The following is a 13,421-nucleotide window of genomic DNA, read 5'->3' on the forward strand; positions in this document are numbered from 1 at the left end:
GAGTATCACGACCCCATAAAAAAGAGGCTCCTCTTCCAGAAATCTAGAAACCGCTAATATAATATCACAAATGGAACCGGCAAGAGAAGAATAAAGGAAATAATCAACTCACAGCAACTGTCTCTGATCACAATAGTTTACCTTCTTCCACAAGACTATTAAGAGGTTATACTTTTGTAATGGGATATTACATAGTTATAAAATATTTCTCATAATGTATGGAGCATTTCACATTTTTCTTGTTTTCACTCAACAATGTAGATATTCCATCATATCCCTGGAATGTTGAGCGGGTTAAATTATATAAAAATACACAAAAAAAAAAAGGACATAATATTTAGTAATTAATTTGTTTAAGATAGTGTAATCTGAACACATGTTTATCATTTGGAAGGGAAAACTTATAACTCATTCACTGTCAAAAAAAAAAAAAATCCCACATCAGCCATAAATGACAAAATATATAATTTTTAACAGTATACCTAACTTATTGACTACAAAGAACACTTTTAATCAAATTATTAAATCGTAAGTATTTTCTTTCGATGTAATATATTGTATTCTGTCAAAAAAAAATGTTATTTAAAGTCAAGTTACTATCTGACCACAGTTAAATTTGTTTTAGACCTATATCACAGTTTTGGTTGATGAATGAAGATATTTTCAAATTTTAAAAATAATTATTTTTTTTAATTTTAAATTAAATTTTTCATACAGGTTTGCAGTATTTACATTTTTCACATGTTAGAAAAGTAGGAGTCATTATTAATGGCAATACATACTGCTAAAACGGTACAATGAATCAAGCCTTGTCGCTCTCTTTGTTTACTGTATTTAGAACAGAATAGAAGCAATAGCATTATATATTCATAGCATTTGCTTAAAAAAGAAAAAAAAATTCATTTTACTAAAATCAATTTGATATATTAATAAGAGAAGGACTGATTAAAACCATTAAATTAGATAGTGCTAAAAGTTTGAATTACAAGTAGTATTTTTATATGTTCATGACAGTGAATGGGTTAATCAATCGGGACATAAAATATAGCTACTTGTGAACACTCGTGTAATAATAAACACATATAAAAGCTGTATTCAGTGGTAGTCATGTAATAATAGGAGATGGTATCAAAATTCAAGAAAAGAATCCACACTGACAGTGTTAAGTAAAAGTAATAAAAACTGATTAAAATGACTCGTGACTAAATAAAATAATCATTTTGTTAAATGAGTTCAAACAATAAATACCTGTGAATCACTCCACGAAGGAAATTTAGGAGGAAGGTTTGAATTCAAAAGTTTTTCTTGGAAATTTTCATCGATATTTGGTGGAGGTACTGAAGTATCAATTACAGGAGTGTCTATACCAGGCGGTTCAATTTCATTGGATGTAACTCTATTCGCTTGAGTGTTGTCTTGCGATGGCATTAAGGACTTTAAAAAATAGCTAAACTGAATCCAGTATCATTCTTTGTAGATGATATCACCTCTATTGGTTTACCCTTCACAAAATAACATACAACAAAAATTAAAATTTAAAAAAATAAAAATACAAAACAATATGATTAATTTTCCAAAAATCTCAAAATATTAAACGTATGAAAGTGAATTAAATGACAAAAAAAAATCTTACTACTTATTATAATCCTGTTTTAATATATAGAATAAGAGTAATAACAATGTTATTTAATTTTTTTTACTACAGAATTACAGTAATCCCTTGATCTATACGAATTCAAATTTTCTATTAACACCATTGTTATATGCTTTAATTTTTTTTTTTATTATACATAATAAATTGTTTACAATTACAATAGTCAAATGAAAAGAAAAAATCTGGGAATTTTGGAAAATATTTAACATTAAATCCTCTGAAAATGTAATCACAATTACATTTGGCTATATACTGAATATTTTGAGGTAATTAAAAAACAACCATCAATTATTTCCTTAAAAACCATTTATATTTTATAAAACACCATTTTCTTGTTAACCAGAAAATGGTTAACCTAATTTCTAATGAAATTAATTAATGACAATTAATAAAATTGTTCTCCCACTATGAATCATAAGACCTTGCCGACAGTGAGGGAGCATGAGTGCTCAGTAATACAGATTAGCTGGACCGAAGGTGTAACCATATCAGAGGGGTGTTTGAGAGCCAGACTAAGGAAAGATTCCTGAAAGAGGGCAGCATCTCTTTCAGTAGTTGTTAATGGTGTACATCAGCAGCACTTAAACAGCCATATCGTCACTCAATCTTCTGATTACTGCATAGCTGAAGCTGTGCAGTACTCAGCTCAATGGAAAACTACAGCTGTTTTTTTTTTCAAGGAAATGCAGCTCTCTGCTTTTTCATTTAAAAGAGATGGAAGCGCCTTCCTTGGTAAAATATTCGGGAGGTAAATTAGTCCCCCATTCAGATCTTTGGGTGGGTACTACTAAAGTAGGGGTCATCAGAAAATTAAAAAATAACATTCTACGAGTCAGAGCATGGAATGTTAAGACGCCTAAAAAAGTATGGAAGGTTAGAAAATTTAAAGTAGGTTAAATGTAGATGTAGTAGGAATTAGCGAGGTTTGGTGGGAAGGGAAAAACGACTTTTACTCAGGTGATTTTAGAACAATTAACTCAGCGTCAAACAAAGGGCAGGCAAGAAGAGTATATTTCATAATGAAAAAGAATATACGGCAGACGGTAGAGTATCTCAAAAAATTTAGCAATAGAATCATTATAATCAGGATAAAATCAAAATCTACGCCGACAACAATTGTTAATGTCTATATCCCTACAAGTGCCCAAGATGACAATGAGTTAGAGTGCGTAGAGAAATTGATTAAACAATTAAACATATAGAAGGAGATGAAAATTTAATAATAACTGGAGATTGGAATGCAAGCATCGGAAAATGCAAGAAAGGAAATATTGTGGGCGAGTTTGGGTGGGCAAAAAAAAAAAATGAGAGGGGACTGATTTATTGATTTTTGCACAAAGTATAGTTTAGTAATTGCGAACACTCAGTCTAAAAGTCATAATAGAAGAATAGTGGAAAAAGCTGGGCGATATTGCAAGATATCACATAAATTATATGATGGTTAAGCAAAGTTTTAGAAATCAACTCGTCGACTGCAATGCATATCTCCAGGAGCAGACATTGATAGCTACCATAATTTAGTGGTAATAAAATGGAATGGGTTTAAAAACCTCAAGAAAAGGTGCCAGATGAATTGCTGGAATTTAGAGAAGCTTGAGGAAGAGGAAGTAAAGAAGATCTGTGAAGAGGACATTGCAACAGGTCTTAGTAAAAAAGATAAGGTAGAAAATACAGAAGAAGAATGGAAGAATGTTAAAAAGGAAATACTTTTTGAAATCTTTTGAATCTTGGAGAGCTGCAACAAAATTGATGACTAAAAAAAATTGTTACTCTTTTGAAGAGTATTGAGTTTTACAAATTAATGTGTAGAACATAAAACGCTTGTTAAGAATTTATGTTGATGCTTGTTCTGAATTATTGCTTAAAAGTTTTTTTTTGGATAGTGGACTGCATAAATAATGGTTATGAATACCAATTGTAAATATATAAGATTTGTATTTTAATCACAATTTGAAGTTTATAAGTATACACACACAAAGTCTAATAAAGTATACATTGAATGCGTAGGAATATAGACTAAAAAGAATGCACATTTCAATATATGACACAGGGAGTATAAAACACCAACACAATGATTCTCCAGACACATACTGCTGAAGACCAGCAACACTCACTTCCACATGAAACTAACCCTCCATCATGAGCGTGCACATACACACACACATGCACATACACACACACATGCACATGCACACACATACACAAACCCTAACATAACTGAACTTCTGCCCTCCTTAAAATGCTTAAGCCAAACACAGCACTGTGTTCGACTCATGCAGTCATCCTTGTATGATTGGTTAAGCATTTAGAATGTTTCCGTGAAAGTTTCCCCAGTTTTATGCAAAATTTCACGGAGGCGCATTGTTCCTCCAACTCCTTCATTTTTGCTTTCCACTAATCTGATGAGCAGCTTATGCATGACCTCACTCAACTGATAGTTCTCAATAACTAACGCATAGATCAGAACCCAGTAAAAGACAATATGTTAGCAAGATATGCAGCTAGGTATGCACGGTGGTCGGAGTATGCAATTTAAAAAGTTCAGCCAGTTTTTGAACAAACATCGTATATTCAGCTGCTAGAATGCAATTTGCTTACTATTTATTCATATAATATCGTATAAGTAAGAAACAGAATAACACAACTTTGAACACAAAAAATATTTTGAGACTTATGGTCAGTTTTATATTTATTAACAGTCAATTTATTTAGTTAAATAAATAATTAACAAATAATTAATTTAATAAAATTACATTAATTTTATTTATTTAATTCCATTTAAATAATGTAATTTAAATAATTATAATAATCATTACCATAAAACTATGAAAAGTTTTTTAATATTGAACTTGGTGACTTTTTCATTTCACAATATTCTCTTGAATTAAATAAAATTCAATTTACACAATAACACTGTAAATGTATTTATTCATGCAAGGTAAGGAATTTAGTTTACAAATGCAGTACAAAAAATGTTACTTTCACTAATTTCTCGTGCAAAGACATTTCTTGCACTACTAAGATCTTCATAACAGTTATCTTTCAACTTTTCACTAAATTCAATACACTACAACAGGAACTAAAACTAATGGAAAACCTTAATGTAAAATATATACTTAAAAGAGCTAATATTACTGGACTATTGTTAGAATGGTGATTTGTTTTTGTACCATCATAATAACAGAATGGCTGCTCTGATTTCTATTAGTAATCAATCATTTTTATAACAAATATATACAAGTGACCAAGGAAACAAAACACTCTGGAAAAATAGAACGTCAACCTATAACCTGTATTTCTCAAACTGAAAACCAAAATTATTCAACATACATCAAGCGGAGAATCAAATAAATCTTGAAAATAGAACCGAACGTTAAAATTATTAAAACAGAATTTAAATATAGATTGTAAAATATTATTTTGTTTAATTTTCATGAATATTTCCAGCACAAGTTGCTTTTGTTATCTATTTTGGTATAAGTCGTACTTCTTATTGGATTTTACTTAACAATTTTCTAAGATGAATTAGCTGATATTACTAAATTTTTATCTGTTAAAATATCAAAAGAGCATGTACGTTAAAAAAAAAAGACCACATTAACAAAAAAAAAAAAATGTTGTTTCACCATGACAATGCACTAGCACATTTCATCAGTCATCACAATAGCTAATATCAATGAACTAAAGTTCAAATTGCTTGCTCATCTGTTGTATTCACCAGATTTAGCACCCAGAGACTTATTTCATAATCTCAAAAAATGCTTTCATGGACAACAATTTAAAAGAAATGAAAAAGATACAGATGCTGTTAAGTTGGTATTTTGAGGAGCTTGACAAATAGCATAATAAAAATGGTAAAACTAAATTAAAGCAGCGGTAGGAAAGATGTATTAGCTTTGTGGAGATTACATTGAAAAATAAAACCAAAAACATGCTGTTTTCTTCCCTCCCTTGTAGTTCTAATAGATCATTTAAAATGAATAAATTTCGTTACAGATATCTAGAGTACTGGTGCTTATAAAAAACTTAAACCAGAAACACATGGAACTATGTTTTGCTTCAACTCAACTATTTAAATGTTCAGAAAGAAATGTTTTAAACAGTCTATAATTCACAAAAAAAAATAAAAACAAATCTTTTAATTTAATTAGTAACTGTTCAATTTTATAGTAACATATCATACTAAGCTTTTCTACATGCATTTAGGAAAGGAGATACAGATAATACTGTAATTGTAAATTACCTCTTTTGAGACGTAACTAGATGACAATTCATCAGAAAGGCTATCATCAGCTAGATTTTCAGGAGGTGGGGATGCTGGTGTATCAAGATCGTTTTTCCCTATATCATGTGGAGGATCATTTTTCTGTAACAAAAACAATACATTACTATTATTATTAACAGCACAAAAAATTTATATGATTAAAAAGTTTTATTCGAGTAGATAAATATTATGCCAATATAAATAAACCATTGATAGAAACTGAAAAAATAAGTCCCATTTTATTGATTATGCCAATTGTCTAAAATTAACAAATCTTTTACAAGTTTTCACAAGGACTGAAACACTGACAGAACTTAAACTGGACGTCAACATTATTACGAATATTTGCAGTCCACCACTTGCTATATTAAATTATTTTTTTATAAATGCGCATTAGCTGTGATAAATACAGTTGTTTATGATAAATCTTGTCCGATCAACAAAGGATCACGATCATTCTATCATATATAATCTTTTGTTGTTATTCATGATATCTCATGCGGATTAGATATTATGCTGATAATAGACCTTTATATTGCTGTTATTTATTTTGATTCTACGCTACATCCAAGAAGTCCCACATCCCACCCAGCAATTAACATGTTGCTACTGTTTTGAAAGTAACACAGCATTTGGTTCCTAAGAAATAATTTGTTTGCTATGAATGGTATCCTTGCTCTCATGATTGTGATTGAAGCTCTCCAATCTTGAAGTTGTGCTGTGTGGAGCAGATTCATCCATTCTCGTGTTTCAGTTACAAATCGTGGCTGATGAACTTTCTCTTTGTTATAATTTCTAACTTGATCCTTTCTCATTTTGTCCATCCTCTTTTAGATGCTTTACTTATTTTGCTTTCCTATTTATTTCTCAAAGTCACACAGTACTTAAGAAGAAACAGACTGATTTTTTTCTAATAAATATACTTTTCATTATTAAATATATATATTATATAACTGTATAAATGTTACTCATTTTACAAATATAATATACAAACTTTAGTAGATTAAATTCTAACTTTTTTAATTCGATCATCTCCTCTTCTTTCAGTCTCTTCTTTTATTATACCATTTTCATGAATTATTATTCCTAAATACTAGTAACTTAAAATCTATTCTAGTGTTACATCTTTCTACTTTATAATCAATTCCTCATTCTCACATCCAATCCTGATTACTTTAATACTCCCAACGATAACTTTTATTCTTCTACGTTGTAACCCTACTCTAATACTGCTTCCTGAACATTGTTTAGTTTCTTCTTAAACAATATGATGTCATCTGCATAAAAAGAAATTGTATTACACTAGTTTTAAATTGCAATTTCCAATTGTATAACACTTAATTCCTCTTTTGCCATTAAATTCATGAAACTAAAAAAAGTGAGCTCAAAATGTCATCTTATATCATTCCTTTTTCCAATCAAAATTTTCTGTTTTCTTTACTATTAATTATGATTCTACAATTTTTAAATGAACCCTGGGAGCATATCCAGAAAAGGTTTTGGATCCGGCAAATAGAGTGATAATGTGCAAAGTTGTCTAATATTTGCATTGTAGCTAGTTGAAATCATTCAAGAAAACACATCAAAATACTCACACTTCAACTCTAAAACTTGATTTACAAAAAAGCCACACCTTACTCCTCCTAAGCCAAGTAGCCCAGCAAAAGGTTGGATAGCCAACCCTTGCACAAAACAGAGTCAAGGACTTTGTTAAAGGCTGTAAGATTTGTTCTTCAGATTTCTGTTATCATCAGAACTATGCTGGATAAAAAACCAGGTCAGCAAATTCTTGTCTTGACAGTTATAAAACAACCTGAATATCTCAGGTACATAAACAAGGATAAGTTGAAAAATTCAAAGTTATTCGGGAGAAATTATAAACTTTGGTATTATTATACATTTAGGATTGACTCATAAGTATATCAACAAGATCAATAACACAAATTAGGATTTATTGTTACAAATTCTGCTAATTTTTCCAAAATTGAAGTAATTATAAGATTATTTAATTTTTTAATGAGAAGTAAACTACAAAATTTATTTATTTATAATCCTAATATAAATTACGAATAATTAAATAATTCAAAACAAAATGCTTTGGTATTTGAATTAAAGATATTATCTATCGCTGTACATAATTTTTCTGTTATTAAAGAAATGAATTTAATTTTCCACATTTTTATTTTATGAATAAATAAATCTTTAATCCTTTATTTTTTTTTATTATTATATTTTTATCTTGCACAACATAAGATGATAGCTTTTAATGAAAACGGTTCATACAGCAAACCAGGTGCCAATTAGCCCAGAAGCTCAAAATAAAATGAATTTTAATAAACATAAAGCTGAATTCAATGGTTTTATCAAAAAAATAATTAACACTATAAAGAAAAGAATTGACAAAACATTGAGCAAATACAGCAAAACAACTTTAGTTTCTCAAACATGGTACTGCTGATAAATTAAATGAATAAATTAACAATTAATATAATCCACCTTAACAGCATGTTGATATGTACTCTAGATCTTTCGGCTTACATGGAAGCCATCATCAGGATTTAAAATTAGTACATAAGTCAAAAGTTTAAAAAATCATAGTTAAAATTTTAAAACGGTCATGACTGTCCCTGTCCTAAAACAACTTTACTTAAAAATAATTGAGCAGCAGGATTGCAGAAAATGTGGACAAAAATTGCATATTAGCCCCGTTTATATGACAGCAAGGTAAAAAGATCTTTAAAAATCTCAACTTTAATGTTCGGCTAGGTCTATGAAATTAGCCTCTGTCCTTCAAAAGCACTAAGATAAATACAACCATGTCAAAAGAGCAGAGCATATACAAATTAATTTGTAAGGAAAATAATTTTAATTTGGTATATACAGAGCAAACTAAAAGAAAGACTGAGAATATAATAATAGATTGGCTTATTACTGATATAAGACCAGAGAGATTAGCTTAGTCCAGAATTTCCTAGAAACTGGTCACATAATTATTTATTATTATAAAATTAAATACTGAAAAATGCCTGCAATAAACTGGATGGGAAACTTACTTTATCCACAATGTTGTGAAAAATTCATTGCTGAATAACAACTGCCAACACCCTTTACCAATGTTAAATTTATAAAAAAAAATGTACTTTTTCTTTTTTATTGGTTTTACCAATGTAAATATTATTATATTTGTCGCACTTAATTTTGTACATTCCTCTTAATTTATCTCTATTTTTTTATTACTGTTATTTTTTAAATATTTAGTAATGTGATTTTTTGGTTTATATGCTTTTTTATATCTATTTTATCATATATGTTGATAATTTCTTTATCATTTTATTTGTATAATTGTATTTAGATATAAACTAGTACAATTTTTTTTCTTTTTTTCTAGCTGAACACATTAATTACTATTATAAGAAATATTTGTCTTCAAAATTACTTTTGAGTATGAGAGTCTTCAAAATTACTATGAGTATTAAATATGAGAATAAGTGTTAACAAACAGAAGGCTTACCAATGGGATCACCTATATTTGCTATTATGTTGAAATATCAATGTCTGCAATCAGTAATAGTTAGTGATTGATATAAATATAAAATACCAAGATTAGTCCAAGCAACAGCATTTTTTTCTTCATTCAAAATTGACTGAATAAAACAATGCTGAGCCAATGGTTTTTCATTAATTTCTGTAACATCAAATAAAACAATCACAATTACAACACTTTTATCAATAAAACACATTATCATAATATGTTAATAAACATAATAAATGCCCTTTCAAATTCCTAGTGCAAATCTTATCTAATAAAGTTCACAAGATTTAAATCAGAGTCTAGTGATAACAAATCACTAGACAAATTTTATCAAATTAGTAAATGGCAAAACTTAGGACTAGCCTTCTGTAATACTCCTCCATTATTTTCATCCACATTACCCATTAGAATTATTTTTCTTAGATCTCTAATAAACTTAATTTCTAAAAATAGGTTTGTGATGTTACTCCCAAAGTTTCCATTATAAGGAAATATTGAGGATCATATTTCATAAATTGTGTTGTTACTTTTTTACAGCTAATCTAAATTTGACCACTTAAGATCTGATTATCTTATATTTGCTTCCAGAGATTAAAATGTATTAAAATCCTTCCTATTTCTTTCTTACTTAAGTGTTCTAAATAGTGGTATCCGACTTTGGGTCATACATTTCGTCAAAATGAAGGGGTGTATACTTCTTGGTAATTTTTTTGTCTTCAGTTATTTGACAGTTATTTGATGCAGCTCTCCAAGATTCCCTATCTAGTGCTAGTCGTTTCATTTCGGTATACCCCCTACATCCTACATCCCTAATAATTTGTTTTACATATTCCAAATGTTGCCTGCTTGCACAATTTTTCCCTTCTACCTGTCTCTCCAATATTAAAACGACTATTACAGAATGCCTTAATATGTGGTAGTTTCTTCATCGATTTGCTTCAACACCTCTTCATTTTTCACTTTATCCACTCATCTGATTTTTAACATTCTCCTACAGCACCGCATTTCAAAAGTTTCTAATCTTGTCTTCTCAGGTACTTTAATCATCCAAGTTTCACTACCATATAAAGCTACACTCCATACATATACTTTCAAGAATTCTTTACTGACGTTTAAATTAATTTTTGATGTAAACAAATTATATATCTGAATGAAGACTAGTTTCGTCTGTGCCATTCAGCATTTTATATCACTCCTGCTTCATCCATCTTAGTAATTCTACTTCTGAAATAACAAAATTCTTCTACATCCATAATCTTTTCTTATTTTTATATTGTTCTTGTTTATTTTCATGTGGTAGTTCTTGTGTAGGACTTCATCCATGCCGTTCATTCCTCCTTCTAAATCTTTTTTACACTCAGCTGGAATTACTATATCAACAAATCGTAGCATCTTTATCTTTTCACCTTGTACTGTTACTCTGGATTTAAATTGTTCTTTAACTTCATTAATTGCTAGTTCTATGTAAAGATTAAAAAGATAACTAGGATTGAGAACATCCTTGTCAGACTCCCTATTTTATTACAGCTTCTTTCTTATATTCTTAAATTATTACTGTTGCTGTTTGGTTCCTGTAAATGTTAGCAAGTGTTCTTCTATCTCTGTACATGAACCCTAATTTTTTAAAAATTCTGAACATTTTATTCCAGTCTACATCATTGAAGGCCTTTTCTAGGTCTATAAATGCCAAGTATGTTGGTTTGTTTTTCTTTAATCTTCCATCTACTATTAATCTGAGCCCTAAAATTGCTTCTCTTGTCCCTATAATTTCCCTGAAATCAAACTGGTCTTCTCCTAACACTTTTTCCACTCTTCTCTCAATTTTTCTGTACAGAATTCTAGTTAAGATTTTTGATGCATGATTAGTTAAGCTAATTATTCTGTATTCTACACATTTATCCGCTCCTGCCTTGGTATCATGACTATAATACACACCAGTTTGTATAATCTATCTATCGCTTCCTCTCCTGCACTGCGCAGTAATTCTGCAGATATTCGTCTACTACAGGAGTCTTTCTGCCGTTCAAATTTTTTAATGCTCTCTTAAATTCATATCTAAGTATTGTTTCTTCCCTTTCATCCTCTTCTTCCTCTATAACACCATTTACTAATTCATTTCCTCCGTATAACTCTTCAATATATTCCACCCAACTATCAATCTTTCCTTTCGTATTATAAATCGGTGTTACCATCTTTGTTTAAGATATAACTGGATTTTAATTTACGTACCACAAAATTCTCCTTAATTTTCCTGTATCCTTCATCTATTTCGCCAATTATCATTTCTCTTCCCACTTCTCACAAATTCACTCTTCTTTCACTAGTTTGCTCTTCCTTTTTATAGTATTTCTTAATTGTCGATAGCTCCTTTTACTTTCTTCATCATTAGCATTCTTATATTTTCTACGTTCACCCATCAGCTGCAATATATCCTCTGATATCCAAGGTTTTCTACCAGTTCTCTTTGTTTTGCCTAAGTTCACTTCGGCTGATTTAAGAATTTACTTTTTAAGATTTTCCCATTCTTCTTCTACATTTTCAACCTTATCTTTTTTTACTCAAACCTCTTGCGATCAAAAAATTTCTTTACCTCCCCTTACTCAAGCTTCTCTAAATTCCAAAAATAGCAGCTGTAGTTTTTCCATTGCTTTCAGCTGTGCAGTACTCAGAAAATTGAGTGATATTGATATGTCCATTTTGAGTGATGTTTGATGTCCTGACCTACACCCATAACAAATACTGAAAGAGCTGCTGCCCTCTTTCAGGAATCATTCCTTAGTCTGGCTCTCAACAGATACCTCTCTGATATGGTTGCACCTTCGAACCAGCTACTTTGTATCATTGAGCATTCAAGCCCCCTCACCATCAGCAAGGTCTCATGATTCACAGAGGGAACTTGGTACTTTAAAGTAATTTATAATTTGAGTGTACCTGTCCAAATTATGTACAGGTACAGATTATGTTTCAACACACATAATCACGTTTTATTTCAAACTAAACATAATTTAGAAAAATTATAGTTTTTCTTTTTCTTTTAACCTTTTGTAAGCAGGAGCGCTCTTCTCAAAATTCATCTGCTCTAAATACATAGTTCTATAAAGTATTACTGTCACACTAGATTGATGTGACAAAGAACAACCAATCTGAAGAGATGTCAGTACTTTTAGAGTAACTAAAGTATTGGTAATGCACATTTTGATTCATGTCTACAATAGATGCTAAAATACTTTCTCTAAAATATGTATTAATACTATTAAATAATCCTCAATTTGAAAAACTGCTGCAGCCTTAGAGAGCAACCAATAAAGGTATGCTGTGAAGCTGTCCTGTATATTCTTATATCAGTCTGTTCATGAGTAATCAATAAACTAGTTGCTAATACCTCTCATTATAGAGAAGTCATATATATATATAAGATACCTGTATATTCCTATATCAGTCTGTTCATAAGTAATCAATAAACTAGTTGTTAATACCTCTCATTATAGAGAAGTCATATATATATAAGATACATTCAATAATTAATGAAACAAACTGATGTAGAGATAAAACTGTTCATTCAATGATAATGAGACTTTTTGAGGGTCAAGTTGGTAACCTTTAAAACACATTTAAAGGTTAAACACATTAATCTAAGCATAACCCCTTTTGTTGATTTCAGAATGTCAGCTCCACTTGAAATATGCATGCCATATCAGAGGTGTGGACCAGTGAAAATTTACTCATGAATGTTGAAACAGACGGTGAAAAGTATTTAAAACGCAGTAACATGTATAAGTGGGTGGAACAGTTTAATTTGGGCAGAACAAGTGTGATTGATCTTGTTCTGATCACTCATTGTTTGATCGTCTGGAATACCAGTTGAAGTTTTGACTACCATGCTTAAAATCGTATAAATGATCTTATTCATGAAGATAGGGGAGTCAAAATTTCCCAAATTGCTAGTTTATGTAATATTAGTGTTGGAACCA

Source organism: Lycorma delicatula, chromosome 6, assembly GCF_047948215.1.
Source record: "Lycorma delicatula isolate Av1 chromosome 6, ASM4794821v1, whole genome shotgun sequence".
Taxonomy (NCBI): Eukaryota; Metazoa; Arthropoda; class Insecta; order Hemiptera; family Fulgoridae; genus Lycorma; species Lycorma delicatula.